Source organism: Lolium rigidum, chromosome 3 (assembly GCF_022539505.1).
Source record: "Lolium rigidum isolate FL_2022 chromosome 3, APGP_CSIRO_Lrig_0.1, whole genome shotgun sequence".
Taxonomy (NCBI): domain Eukaryota; kingdom Viridiplantae; phylum Streptophyta; class Magnoliopsida; order Poales; family Poaceae; genus Lolium; species Lolium rigidum.
The window spans coordinates 225,220,711-225,235,935 of record NC_061510.1 but is presented as its reverse complement, the minus strand read 5'-3'; the positions used below and the strand labels follow the sequence as shown (position 1 = coordinate 225,235,935).

Below are 15,225 nucleotides of genomic sequence, written 5' to 3'. Positions count from 1 at the left end.
GGCGAGAAGGGATTCTTCGCTAGACATGTGGATCTGGGGAACGCCGGTATCTACCGTAAAACAGTTTTCCCAAAAAAGACCCTCGCGCGAAGATCTACGAGTAAGAGAAAAAGAAAAATAAAAAGGAAATAAATACTCTACCGGCCCAAGATCTGGAAAGCTAAGAGAAAAGAGGTAAAAGCGTATTGGGCCTAACCTGAGGCTGCGGAGGCGCTTAGGGAGAGGTTCACCAAGGAAATGGCGAGCCCCTGGCCGTCGACGAAGGCCGGCGACGGAGAAGGGCGAACTCCGTCGGAGGAAGCTCGAATCGGCGGCGAGGAGGGAACGCAGCAAGAACTCCGCGTGGTGAAGAGCTTCGGCGCGGCGAGAGCAGTGTCGCAACGTCAATAGGAGCAGCACTCTGGCGGCGACCGGCGGCGAAGAGGAAGCAAGGGGCGAAGGGCTAAAGCTGCTCTGGAAATGGGGGCAAGTGCGAAGAAGAAGGTGAAGTGGAACCGCTCCGCCCTTATATAGAGAGAAGAGAAAGTGGGCCGAAAACCATCGGGCCGCGGCGGTTCGCTTCGTGGGCCGCCACGTGGCGCGCAGATACACGCGCGGAAAACAACATGCCACAGGGAGGCCACACGGATCCGGAACGGACGCGAGGATCCGGTGTGGCGCCATAAATGCTAGCGCAGAAGCCGAAGGGAAGTGACCTCTGACACTGGCGCGTCAGACACAGTGCGCATGTCACTGACAGGCACTGTACCCGAGAAATTCTCGACTTCGCCGAGGAAAGAGTTAATGTCTAAGATGCCGGGGAAAAAGATACCGGAGGCACCCTGAAGAGAAGGAAGAAGTAAGTCCGACAAAGATGCCGGAGATTTAAGTTCTTCGCCGGAAAGATTAAACCGGTACCTTATGGTATGAGAACCTGGCATGGTCCGTCGGATAGGATCCGCCGGACTATACCAGCTTCGGGGACTAATGTTGGGGGGATGACCCCCGGTATGCCAAAGGCATGCCAAAACCGGATGGTTAAGGCCATCAAGATACCGGTTTAATGTTTATACCGGAGCACGAAGTTAAGGATTTGGCTAAGTGAAGCTAAGCCGGAATCCCCAGAAGGGGTATACCGGAACCGGATAGATAAGACACCGGGCCACCGGTAAGAAGTGCACTGTAGCACGTCGGCAGGACTGGTCAAAGATTCTCTCCAGAGCTAGAAGACAAAGATGAGCTAAGCAAAGTAGCTTTAAACGAAGGGCTGACGATAAAGAAGAGGATGACGATGAAAGAAGCCGGAGGACGTCAGCCTCCCTGATTAAAGAAAACCCCGGTGTCGTCTATGATTAAAGTAACTTTGTAAAGTAGTTTGTCTAGTCAAAGATGCCATTAGGGTTTCTAGGGTTTCTTGTCCTGTAAGCCACCCTCTCCCCTATATAAGGAGAGGGGGTAGCCCTCTTCACGGGCACGAGGGAGATACGTGTGTGAGCTCTTGTACTGAGAAACCTGTAACTTGTGGAGATCAATGAAGAAGATGATCTAGAGCGAGTTCTTCCTTATGTCTTTCTTCTTCTACCTCTAGCCTTGGCTAAGTTCTTGAGGAAAGCATCCGGAAGTTCATCCCATCTAGTCGCAAACCCTCCCCCGAATCCTCTAGCGTCCATTCGGCCCCAACTTAAGCCATCCTGTGGCATTTGTCCGTTCCCCACGACGACAAGGTGAGACTTACCCAGGTTTAGGGCCCTCGATGAGGTAAAATCCTTACTCCTGCTTGTCCAATCTTGATTTATCGATGAAAAATGTTACAATGGGGCAGCCGATAGACTGTGTTGTGGTGAACTCGCCGAAAGGCAAGGTTTCTAGGGTTTGGTGTGTATGAGATTATGTAGGATGATTTTGATGTCCTCTGGCATGCCCTCTCCAGGCCTTTATATAGGAGGCCAGGTCCTGAGAGTCCTACTCGGATTCAACTATATTACAATGAGATCTAATCTACCATTTCCCTATTCGACTTTTCCTTACCTTGTCCATCAGGAATCCGTCTCCTTCTACCTTTCATGCATCGTAACTGATGTATTGGTCCATCATGGGTTGTAGTGATCTTCATGGATCCCTTGTTGGGCCGAATGAGGTAGGCCAATGTTGGGTACCCAAAGGGTAATGCCCACATCAGTAGCCCCCGAGTGACTGGTCGAAGCAAAGCTTCGGGCAGGGACTAAAGGTGTTTTCATCCGAACGTCTTGATCAGTCGAATAATATTGAATCTTGTGCTTGATGTAAAATTTATTTTGCCTGCTATCGAGTATGCGAACAGGACTCCCGATGGGAGTAGACCCCGAGTCTATGGACGGATATTTGCAACCATGCGTATACTCGAGTTGTACAACTCGAAGATCTTGCTGTCGATGTATTTGAACCTCCTTCTTCATCTGATATTTTTGAATGTATCGAGTCCTTGGAGACTTCGAGAGAAGCCAAATAATTGATCATACGTAAAGGATAAGAGTAACGAGCCCAGTTCTACTCAGCGAACCGAGACTGGTTAACTACCGAAGCAAAACAGTGTTACCTTACACAGGTTCAAGTCCTCGGGCTCGAACTGGATTGCTAGAACCTTCAGGTCCGTTCTACCTTGAATTCGTTTTGACGATGATGCCTTTATCGTTCTATCGGGTGCGCGACCAGCGCTCCTGATGGGAGTAGCCCCCTAGCCTGTGGATGACTGTGAAATAGTCATGCGTAGGCTATAAGTTGTTTCGGCCGAATGTCGTAAATTTCTTCGAGTTCCATCCGAATGCCGAAAACTTGTTCGAGTGCCAATATATTCGGGTGATTCATCATAGGGAACCCGATAATCTTGATGATGTCATCAACAACGTGGTAACTGATGCAGCGCGATTGACAGGACGTGACCTAGTGGGCCCATCCTATTTCTGCGCGGTCAATTAGGAAATGACCGGTCCTGGCGCGTTGACCGGTCACTTGATCATTGTTGCTTCATTAAGACTCATAATTTGCTCCTAATACACCTATGTGATACCTTCATTAAAGCATGTCTTCACATTTCCATAATCACCAAATGGACAACAAAATTCAAACATATGATCTTCTTGAGATTCTCATCTTGAACTTATGCTTGTCAACCTTGTATCTTCTCATGCTCTATCATTATATCCTGAGAGACATAAATAATTCTCCATTTTGATTGCATGCTCCAAGTTTTGGCCAACCACGACTCAACTCATGAGGCATTTTGACTTTGACATAGAGCCATATCTTGAATTCCCATCTTGAATTCCCATCTTGAATACAAACTCTTAAGATCTTGATCATCTATGGCTTAAAACATAAACTAAAGCATGGATAAATTGAGTTTCACACAAGAACTCCATATAAATTCTTCTTCTTGATCATTTCATATTGTTCTCATCAAATTGATGATATCGATGCCAATATACTTAAAGAATATCTTTATCTTCATGGCACCCACACTAGAATCCAACACCTGGACTACAAGTATTACATACGGAACATTCCTTCATATAAACTCAATGAAAATATTAGTCCATAGAGATTGTCAATAATTACCAAAACCACGCATAGGCTGGAGAAATATACCCTTACACATGTCTCCAGCTAGAGGAGTTGCATCGTGCCATGATTACTGGGCGCAACCGTTTAGAAATAGTAGCACTAAATTTGTTCAACCAGTGCGTCTGGCGACATGTTTCTAGGATCACGTTAGATGATTAGACATCCTATGTATCGTTTTGCTATTTTATGTGGTTGACTCATGTTTCAACCTTTATGATTTGTAATTTGTAAACTCTGATACTTTTAATAAAAAAATAAAGGTCGCCTGCATGAGTCGATGTAGAGGTCAGGGCATGCCCCCTTTTCGAAAAACATATATTAAATTTACATGTGAGTTACATGTAAATTTTCGAAGCTCAATGAAGAGAAAGTTTTTTCTTTGTTCAATCAAATTTGTACTTGTCCTTTTTTATTTGGTTTTCATATAATGATTTACACTTTTTTGTTTCTCAGTGGTTATTTTTCGGAATGATTTCAGACTTCTGAGGAGAACTAAATTCTCACACTGATGGTTATAGGGACAATTTGTCTCTCTTATGGGTAATATATTCTTTATTTTTTTCAGATCCAAAAAATTATGGGTAAGGTCTAAAACTGGTAGCTTGGACTGGCTTAGATAAACTCTTTTCTTATTATGCGCTTTTCACATATGGTTGTAGTGTCCACCCATTGCTAGAATTTTGGTAATCCATAACTGATCTTATCAGATGTGAAAAGAATTGTGGTAGAATGAAATGTGCCACTTTGGACCCGTTTCTTGCCTACATATCTATTGTTAATGACCTAATTTGTAGACTCCATTATATTTAAGTTCTAATACATTGTACGCATCGATTATTATGGATTTCTTGTTTTCTTGGCGATGTATTCTTCGGCAATTTCATGTGGGAAGACGACATAGTTTGAGAACATAGCGGAGTATATCTTAGTTACAAGTAATGAATTGTTGTTGGGTCCTTGCTTTGTATGTACACATCCAATAGTTGAGTCATTTATTTGAATAATGTATTGGAATATAATGCAGTTATATATGCAGATGAGCCGCTCGCTCAAACGTCTGAGGCCAGAGTCTTTGTCTGTAGTCTCCGACCTGTAGGGGCCAGAGTCTTCGGTCTGGACACACCGGAGTCTCCGGTTAGGAGCTCCTCAACAACAACATTTCTTGAGGCACTCTCCAAAAAATTCCTTGTCAACCCCTCTAAAAATAACTAGAACCTATAGACACACAACCAAAAAATACGCAAGCCATCTTTGTCTTTTCACTTTTAAAAAACACTACATTAGAATGTGTGTATTGGGTCCCAAGGCTTCTATTTTTTTAGGAGCTCTATTTTTTTTGCTTATATCCTAGTATTATTAGCATGAGCTCAAATTCGTCATCTAATCAAACAATACATTGTATTGTCTATTATCTATTTGAGACTATATTACTATGTTGAATGTACCAACATTTATCTAACAACATTGCTTTCCTTCATATCAGGTAGTGGTGGAAAAGGAGCTGATGCTAGAGATTAAGCTCTCAAGGCTTGAGAAATTTAATTTTATTTGAGGTAGGTCTGTTTGTGACCATTGAGTATATATCTCACCAGAAACAAAGTCATGTTTGTTAACTGAGTAAATAGTTATATTGATAAGTGAATTTTCTTTTGATTAGTGGTATATTCTGTCTTTTGTCCAGTTCAACAGGAAGTTCTCTATATAGCAATAACAATTTTGAATTTTGAATTTTGAGGATATACAATGTTTGAAATGCATATCTCTATTGACTTTAATCGAGGCCCTCTTTTAATTGGCTGATATCGATTATAATAATTCCATACATAATTTTGTTGGTTGTCACATTTCCTCATTCCATGCTTCAACCATCATTTTCGCAGGCTCATAACCGGAAATATCAGTGTGGTGGTACCATACTACTTGAAGATTTTCTTAGTTGGTCACATGAGAGAACGGAGGAGTAGCGGCGTCTTTGATGCTTGCTAGCTAGGGGATGCAAGGAGCAGATGGGCAGCATTGGTGTCCGACGTGGCGGATTCATCTCCGGCGAGATCGAATCGGTTGTAGCAGTGCCTCCATGGTCGACGGTGAAGATATAGTTTGTTTAATCTTTTTGATGTTACATAAGGCGTTGAAATTTCATGCATGTGTTCATAGTTTTGTTATGTAAGTAATTTTTTTACACGAAACCCACACAGTGCGATTGGCTTCCATCAATTAGCTTACTGGAAGAGAAAACAAAAGGCATCCTAGTGCAACAACAAAAGGAAAACCCCGCCGACTGCTAACGTGCTAGGCTCCAGCTTTAAACAAGTCCTAGCAACGAAACAAACACTAGAGGTTCTAGGAACAAAGCAGCCCCCTAAACGAACAAACTGGGAGACTGCTAAATGAACTTCAAACGACTCAGGACAAGATCTGGTAGTGCTTGAGAGAGACCGATATTTGTTACATCATTGTCTTCAGTTCCATTAGGGTTCGAAGAGGATGTCCCATCACCCAACAGAGCGAGGATAGAAGCAAGAGGATTGGACTCATGCGTCGTCATTGCAACATCAACCAAAGATTCTGCACCTATGTGAAGAGCCTCCTGATCTACAATGTTATTTAAACCTACCCAATATTTCATAAACACAACAAAGTAACAAATTAGGTCGGCAGGGGAATTAATAAGTTTTCAATCAAACAAGCTCTATTCTGCAGCTTCCAAATTTCCCAGCAAATTGCAGATATGCCGACAATCTGGACATTGCGACTGATTGGAAGATGAAGTGGGAACCACCAGAAGAACTGGGATAAAGAGGCAGGTATATCTGTTGCACCAATCGAGCTAGCAACACAACTCCAGATGTATTTTGCCGCAACACAAGTGAAGAAGAGATGATGGATGGTTTCATCTTCGTCACATAGTTGACATTTTGTATTCCCTATCCAATTCCTCCTAGTCATGTTGTCCTTTGTGTCTATGGCATTATACCAGATCGGCCAGAGCCAAATCTTGATCTTTAGGGGATTTTTTTTTTACTTTCCACAGGTTCTTAAAGGATCTATCAATCTCATTACTGCAAAGTTGTTTGTATAAAGATTTAACACTGAAACTATCCTTACTCCATTTCCCAGGCTTGTCAGGAATGGAATTGAGATTGATGGAACAAAGAATCATGTCAAATCCTGTCATTTGGGCTTGAAGATCAATAGGAATCCAACTTCTGAAGGTGAATCTCTAATTATTATTAGCATCAGCAACAACTATCAGATCTAAAAAAGATTTAGAATTTTTTTCTTTCAGTGGTGTAAAGCCACACCAGGAATCACCCCAAAAGTGTGTTCTCTTACCATCACCCAGTACCATTTTCCTGCCACTGAGGTAAATCTCTTCGATACGCAACATGTCAAACTAGAAGGCAGAGTATTTTTGTTTATGGACTGATAGCAGAAAAACATAGGAATTATGTGGATATTTCTTCCACATGAAGTTTTTCCACAGTCCTTTGTTCTTTCCCAGCTTCCACCACCACTTTCATATCAAACTAATGTTGAATTTGGTCAAGTTTTTTAAACCAGGGCCCCCTCTACCTTTAGGCTTGTAGATGTGCTTCCATTTGACCAAGTGATATCTCCCCTCCTCCCCATTTTACCAGCCCACGGAAAGCCTTTGATTGGTTTCACCATCCCTTCAATAATTGTTTTGTGCAAGAACCTCAAAAACATTTCGTAGACAACACTATTAGATAGACAAGCTTTAATTTGTGTTACCCTGCCACCAATGGACATAGAACCACCCATCCATCCTTTTTTCATTTTATCCTCCATAAATTTCATTTCACCCATATTTGTTCTTCTTGCACACACAGGAGTTCCAAGATAACTTATAGGTCAGGAGTCTGGCAGTTGAACAAATCAGCATACTGATGCATTTTGGAATCATCGAGTTGGATCATGAGCACATCACTTTTCTCAAAGTTGATTCTCAAACCAGACATTGATTCAAACCCATACAAAAGAAACTTGAGGTTTATAGCACTATCCAAATCATCTTGTATGAACAAAATAGTATCATATGCATATTAGAGTATTGCAACCCCCCATCCACAAGATGTTCAGCTAACCCTGTGATCAGACCACTACAATGTACCCTGACAGCCAAATTGAATAGGGGGAGCAAAAGGATCACCCTGTCTCACTCCTTTGAAACTGCCAAAATAGGAGCCCGCTATATCATTGATTTTCACACGTAAAGTACAACCAGAAACAACATTCTTAATCCATGTAAGCCAATTATCACTCAACCCACATGTCTGCAGCAATCAAAAAGAAAATCACAGTTCAATTTATCACAAGTTTTCAAAGTCAATATTCATAACAACCCATGTTGTTCTCCGAACTTGGTTTCCCTGAGGATTTCCTGTAACAACATCACACCTTCAGCAGAAATGTATCTGTCTTTGATGAAATCATTCTAGCAACAATCAATAAGCTCATGCATCACTGGATCAACTCTAACAGTTAGAGCTTTGGTGACAATTTTGAATAAAATTTGGAGCAGACAGATAGGTATGAATTTTTAAATCACCGATGCATCATCGCTTTTTGGAATCAAAGTAATAATGCCATAATTGATTATGTTCAAAGAAATCATGTGCTGATGAAAGTCAGAAAACATCTTCATCATATCTCCCTTGTTATGTAAGTACGTGTAAAATTGATAAAATGATTTTTATGTAAGTACGCAACTAGATTTTTTTCGTGCTGCTATTTTTCTAAATTAACAAAACTTGTAGAAATGAGACACGGAGACCACGATTCAAAACATTTGACGGCGTTGTATATTGGTATACGTATTTCAGGGAGGCATATCAACTGGAACGCTTGAATTTGGAAAATTGGCAGAAACGGAAGGCGTATTAAGCGGATAGGAGGATCGTGGGAAGGTGATCGTGGATCTTCCGGCCGGAATTGCGCGCCTGCCCAACGTACGTGCATCAACGGCCATCTCCTCCTCCTTAATTACCCCATATTTTCTCCATCGGGGACGCACCGCAACAAACGCGCCCTTCTCCTTCAACCACCACGCCGCCGTCCACAACCCTTCGCAGCCAGATCAAGATGAGGCCACCTCGCCGTCACTCTTCCCGGCACAACAATACTACCACGCCGCCGCCTACTACCTCCGCTCCACGTCGTAGCCCTCGCCTGCATCGCCAGGACGCCACCACGCAGCCACCCACCGTCGCATTGCCTCCACGCCGTAGCCCTCGCCTTGCTGCCCGCAAGAACTCGCCGGAGATGCTGGCCGAGTACCCGTACCTGCCGGAGGAACTCGTCGACAACATTCTAGTTCGCATCCGGCCGGATGATCCCGCCGGCCTTGCCAAGGCTTGCCTTGGCAGCAAATACTGGTGCCGGCACATCTGCAGCGACAAGTTCCTCAGCCGCAACCGCAAGTTGCATCCGGCAGCTGCGTCGCTTGGCTTCCTGGTAGCCACCGAGGCGCGGAGAAAGTCCACCATCTTCGTCCCCACCTCCACCTTCCATCTGGAGCCTAGTTCCATCCCGCGCCGGTACAGGGCCCTCGACGTATGCCACGGCCGCGTCCTCTTCTACACCATCTCCAAGGACGGCGAGTCCTCCCTCTTCGTCTGGGACCCCATCACGAAGGAGGAGCATGCAGTACGCATGCCACTGGACGATCCGGTGGAGGAAGAGTGGAACGCAGCTCTGCTCTGTGGTGATGACCGCTGCGACGAGCTTAGGTGCCATGACCACGAGTCCATGGTGGTTCTCGTGGGCACCTACCAGGAGAAGATGGTAACCTTCGGCGGCCTCTACTCAAGGGAGCTAGGTAAATGGAACCATGGGGACGACGATGACGACATGGAGGATAAACCAGCAGAAATTGAGCATCAAGATGCCGTCGTGGACACGGGGCCTAGCGTTGTCTTGGATGGTAAGGTCTATTTTCCTTGCAAGCTGGGAAGAAAGATCGTTGAGTACGACTATGGTGCCGACGAAATCGACTTGGTTGATGCTCCTATGTTTGCCTACCGGCGGATCCCGACTACCATGCTAATGACGGCCAGAGACGGCGTCCTTGGATTCGCATGCGTGACCCGGTCTAAGCTCAATCTGTGGTCGAGGGAGGCCACCGGTCCCGGTGGAGCTTTGGCATGGGAGCTGTACAAAGTCTTGGACCTCACCAACATGTCCGGGATTCCTCGCCTTATTGGCTCCAATGATGATTTCATTTGGGCCAAGACAGGTTCCGAGGTACATGCTGTTAACCGCGAGTCGGGCGAGTTTGCAACGGTGTCCAAAATTACTAAGATCATCAAAGCCATCCCCTACGCGGCTTTCTGGACTCCATCTTGCAGGTAATATAAAGCTCGTGCCTATCTACCATCCGTGTACAGGTTGTGGAGTTATGCTTAGTCCTATGTCTCTTTTATACTACCAATTGTACGAGTGTAGTAGTTACCAACTGTATCTTACCTACGTTGCAGGAGCATCGGTCCGATGGTCACACCGCCATGAGGAGGACACCATGATCAATCAGTTTAACAGAGGCTGATGCTGCTTCAAGGGCAAAACATCGCTGATGCTTCCGAGTGTGATCATGTTCTTTACTTCTACGAGTGAATAATCGCTGCCTAGTTTAGTTTTATTTCTACATCCTGAACAATTGGTTGTCTCTTTTTAATTTCTATAAGAGGCATGTAGCCTCAAATTTGTGTGTTTGGTTTACAACATTTCCGTGTCGTACTTTGTCTAATGCATGCTTTATTTCGTGTTTTACATATTCCTTCTTGGCCCGCAGTACCCTATCAACCAAACCTGCCGAGCACATATATAGGTCATAACCTGCCATTCGTGCACGGGTGATGGGTTAATTGCTGAGACGTTGCCTTCCAAGCTCAGGGCTGAAGAGCATCCCGTAAATATAGGCTGTAGCTCCTAGAGGAAGATGCTGCAACCCGGAACAAATCCTAGCTCTCAGCAATGAAACTAGGGGGCATACCTTTGTATGAGAGAGACAGTACGACATCACTCTGTCTGTCATTGTAGCACCAACTCGTTCTCAGACCCATAAACTATAGCAATATATATGAGAAGCTCAAAAAAAGCCTTAGAATTAAACCTGGAGCTGTACGTGTGCCACTTGCACACCGAAATGACTTGTTTTTCGATAAAGAAAATACATTAATACTAAGATGATACTCTGTAGCACATATTTTCTAGAGCAAATCTGAACATAAAAAATGCACAGAGCCGAAAATAGAAAAAGGCAATGAAGAAGAAGATGATGATGAAAAGAAGAAAAAAAAGGAAAAAAAAAAGATCCTGCCAAAGCGACCAGAGTGTCGTGGAACCCTAGTGGTGAAGACACCTAAACTCCGAAAAGATTCACCAAAACAACGTCTTCACAAAGGTAATAGTGCACACACACCATTGTCGTTTGGTCTAACCATCATGTTCCGATCCTGCGTTTTCACCCTAGAGAAGGCCCAATCTCCAGACTATGCCTTCAACAACAAGTTTTGCCTAACTCCGACGATGGAGGGGCGAGTACAGCGGCGCACCTCGGCTCGTGCTAGTGCATGTAGTCGTCGCTAGGTGGTCCGAGTACCAATTTATATTTTTCTTTACTTTTTAGGCTATTTGTACTAAGGTTGATGATTATTAATAGATCGGTGGATTTCTCGTAAAAAAAAAAACAAGAAAGCGACTAGTAAGCTGCCATTGCCAAGTACAACTACCAAAGGTCAGGCTTAGCGTTTTCACCTCGAAACTGAGACCGCTAAGAACGAAGTCTACGATGCCCCCAGAATCTGACATTATTACATAACATCAGTCTTGTAAGCACATTGTTTCACAGCTGCTTCTCTCCCGATTATGATAGCGGAACTAGCTTGCAAATGAGGGATTTGGGCAATGCGTTCGCGTAAGAAATGTGCCTACTAGTTTGAGTCCCAGAGAGACACTACGGTTATCTGGTGATATTTCATTCTGTAAGTCTGCATCCTAGGAAATTATGCTCACCAAATTCTTATGTTTTGTATCCTGGTGTTTGGTTTAGATTGGTGAGGTAAAGAAGGGCAGGCAGGACAATAATTGAACACCAAGCAAGCAGTAACCATACACTTAGCCATCTCACCCTGCCGCCCGAAAGTTCTGCCGGTGTTTTCAACATTTAATACTGCGTTGTAACTGTTTAGTGATGTTGGTTTGATCCTTATTTCCAATCAGCACACTAACGTGACGATCTTTCTCCTAAAACTAACCAATTTCTCATTTGTTCATGTCCGTTGGATATTTTGGCATGTTCACTAGGTGAAGTAAAACCTTCGCGTTCCAACCTTCATGGTGCATGATATACTTACCCAAAGAATTTTTTGATGATAACCTGTGAGTTTGGAATTCGTCTATAAAAAAAAACATCCCAACAGCACTTGGTTCCTCTTCTGTTCTGAACGACAATGAACTGCATCAAGTTGCGACTTCTAAAACGAAATGAAAAGGGAGAAGCTACTGATTCAGGTGTATAACACTTGTTACCTCTTCTGTTCTGAACCATAATGAACCGCATCAAGTTGTGACTTCCAAAACGAAATGTAAAAGGAGAAGCTATTGGTTCAGTGTATAAATCCATAATATGTTGTTGATTTATTTTACAATGCCATCTATGTTGAAATCTGAATATGTTGTTGATTCAGTTTACAATGCCATCTATGCTGAGCTCTGAATATGTTGTTGATTCGGATGATGATGCCATCTACGCTAAACTCTGAACCTGTTCTTGATTCAGTTTACAATGCAAGCTATGCTAAACTCTGAATATTTTCTTGATCAGTTTACAATGCCATCTAGGCTAAACTCTGAATCTGATTCAGTTTATAAGGCAATCTATGCAAAACTGTCAATGTGTTCTTGATCAGTTATTCAGTTTACAATGGTATCTATGCTGAAGCCTAAAAATGAAGAATTCTGCTGAACATGAATGCTGAGCTCTGAAAAGGGACAAGTTGTTGAAGATTCAGGAAGTGGTGAAGCAAGGGTAGCGTGAGTCTGAATTCGGGGTGGAATCTAGGTAATAATATACACCGAAGTAACAATACCATCAGAAGTAGTAGAAATAAATCCATCAAACATTCAAGCTGATCATGATTTGTGAGTGCAACAACAATAGATGAACAACCGGCATGCTTACATACAGACATAATCTCTTGTACGGAGAGCGTAACATCATCAACACTAGACGAAGCAGCAGCAGCAGATACATGTTGATGTAGCATTCTTACTGATCGATCAAGAGTCTCGAGTTCAAGGACGGATCACAGATGCAAGAAGAAAGAAAACGCGCATCTACACAGAAACAAGCAGAATCTCCGATGGATGGAAGATGAAGCTGCGTGCGGCGGCCGGGCTGAGGCTGAGGCTGAGGCAGAGGTACCTAGGGAGGAGGTAAAACCGCCAAGCCGGCGCGGCACTGCGCGCGAGCGGCGGAGGCCATGGGCACCTCGCCCCACGCCACCTCGCGGACCTGCTTTTCGGCGCGTTCTGAGAGATTCTCAGCCGCCCGCAGCCAGGTATTCCGGGACGGGGAGTTGGCGGGGAAGCCCCTGGCGAGGGCGAAGGCGTCGACGGTGGCGAGGCTGAGCGCCGCGGCCTCGCGGAGCGTCCGTGACGCGTGCTGGATGCGGCCGAGGGCGTCGGCCCTGCGATGAACCCAGTAGAGCCACCTCGGGCCGGGGTCGCGCAGGAAGATGACGTTGTCCCTCTGCGAGAGAAGGAGGTTGGGGAGGACGCCGATGAGCCTGCCGTAGATGGAGACGAGGCGGACGACCCTGTGGTGGAGCTCGGTGTACTGCGCGATGTCGCGCGAGGTCTCCAGGAGCCTCACGGTGGGGCCGTCGAGGTCGAAGTCCTGCCAGGGGACGACGGCTCCGGGGGCCAGGAGCGGGGTCAGATGCTCCGTGCGGTCGTGGAGTCCCACGAAGGCGGGGATGAAGGACCGCCCCAAGGGCTGCGACGAGGCCTGGTCGACCTTGGTGGCAGCCGTCTGCACGACCGCCCGCCACTGCCCCGCCATTGCCGCCCGGCGCCGAGCTTTCTCTCTCGTAATCTCGGTGTGAGGCGTGATGGTTTGTGGGCGTAGACGAAGAAGGGGATGGGATTTTATAGACAGATCGAAAGGAGATGAAGGGCTTGTGACTTGTAACTGATTTTTACCACGGCTAGGGGAAATTACTGTCTCAGGCTGCCACTAACACTTTGCTCAGTACATTTTTCAACCGCGGTCACCCACTTTTCACCGAGGCGTCAAGGTAAATAAACGGTTACGGACGTGGGGTCCACTCCGCCAGGCTGGCACGCAGCTGAAACGAAATTCACGACGCTTCTTCCAGAGATGTCCTCGATCGGGCCGAGCTTTCTCACTGCGGTGCAGCGGCGTCTCGCCGGCGTCGCCGATGTACTACAATGGACTGATTTTCATTCATTCCTGTAATCATGACTTTCTGGATTTTACCACAAAACTGATTTAAATGACTTGTTTAAGTCTAAAACAGGGCAAGGTGAAAATTTAAAGGACAATGCTGGGTGTCCCCCGGGATCTGATTCCCCAGTCCCGGGTCCACAGCCGTCGGATCGACCTCATGTACGGTTAGATTTACATGTAGCAAAAGAACACCTCCGGCAGCAAAATAAACGGTCCGCTTATGAAATTAAAGAAAACGTCTAAGCTCGCCCGAGACGACGCCGCAAAAAAAATGCTATTGTAGCAAAAATAAATTATTGTCAGAGACAACAATGAGACCTCACCAGAGACTTCGCCGGAGTAATTGGAGCAAAACCGCATAAAAATTGCAGCAAAAAAAATATTCCTACGGTACAAATCAACATGATAGAGACCTCGTCGGAGAACGCCGCCCAAGGTTGCAACAACTCTGTCCACCTAAGGCAGCAACATCTCGGACCGCCGGTAGCAACGTCGGACACCTAAGGTAGCAAATCCACCCCTCCACCGGTAGCAACGCCAGATGCCAAAGGTAGCAACGCCGGCATCCGCCGGTAGCAAGGCCATGTGCCGGTGGTAGCACATGCCCTCACCGGTGGTAGCACACGCCCTCGCCGGTGGTAGAAACGCCTGACGCCCCAGGAAGCACGGCTTGAGGACGACCGAAAGCCTTCCGCCGGCTCCTCCACGTTCTCCTCTAGCCATGGCACCGCCCATCCTCGGCCGCGACCGAAAGCTAGAGGTTGTTCCCGCAGGGATATAGATGAGGCACGGAGCAGACAGCGGGGCGGGCGACGTCGGGTCAATCAGAGGTAGGCCCTGGGAGCAGCGTTCGTAGCTGCCGGAGGCAAGGGGTAGGTGGAGCCGCCCGTGGGACGCACTCACAACCACCGGAGGAGTGGGGACGGTGGATCCGCCGCCAGTCGCAGCCACCGGAGGAGAGGGGACGGTGAATCCGCCGTCGGAGCCGACGTTGGGCGGCGCGGGGTACCGGGAGCGCAGGCAGGTTGGCATTGGGGGACGGCGACGAAGGCGGGCACCGGCGTCGGGCGCAAAAGCGACGACAGTTCGGCGAGGTTGCCATGGAGTCGGCGGTGAGGAAGAAAGCCGAGGAACCGATAAGGTGTGCCCCG

The 15,225-nt window shown here is 46.0% G+C and overlaps 1 long non-coding RNA gene across 1 annotated transcript; it reads left to right on the top strand.

Annotated features, from left to right (window-relative positions):
* The first annotated feature begins 9,845 nt into the window (after positions 1-9,845).
* LOC124701865 lies at positions 9,846-10,371 on the top strand. The gene is made up of 2 exons (XR_007002250.1): positions 9,846-9,950; positions 10,080-10,371. It is a non-coding gene; the product is annotated as an uncharacterized LOC124701865 (long non-coding RNA).
* Positions 10,372-15,225: the final 4,854 nt, after the last annotated feature.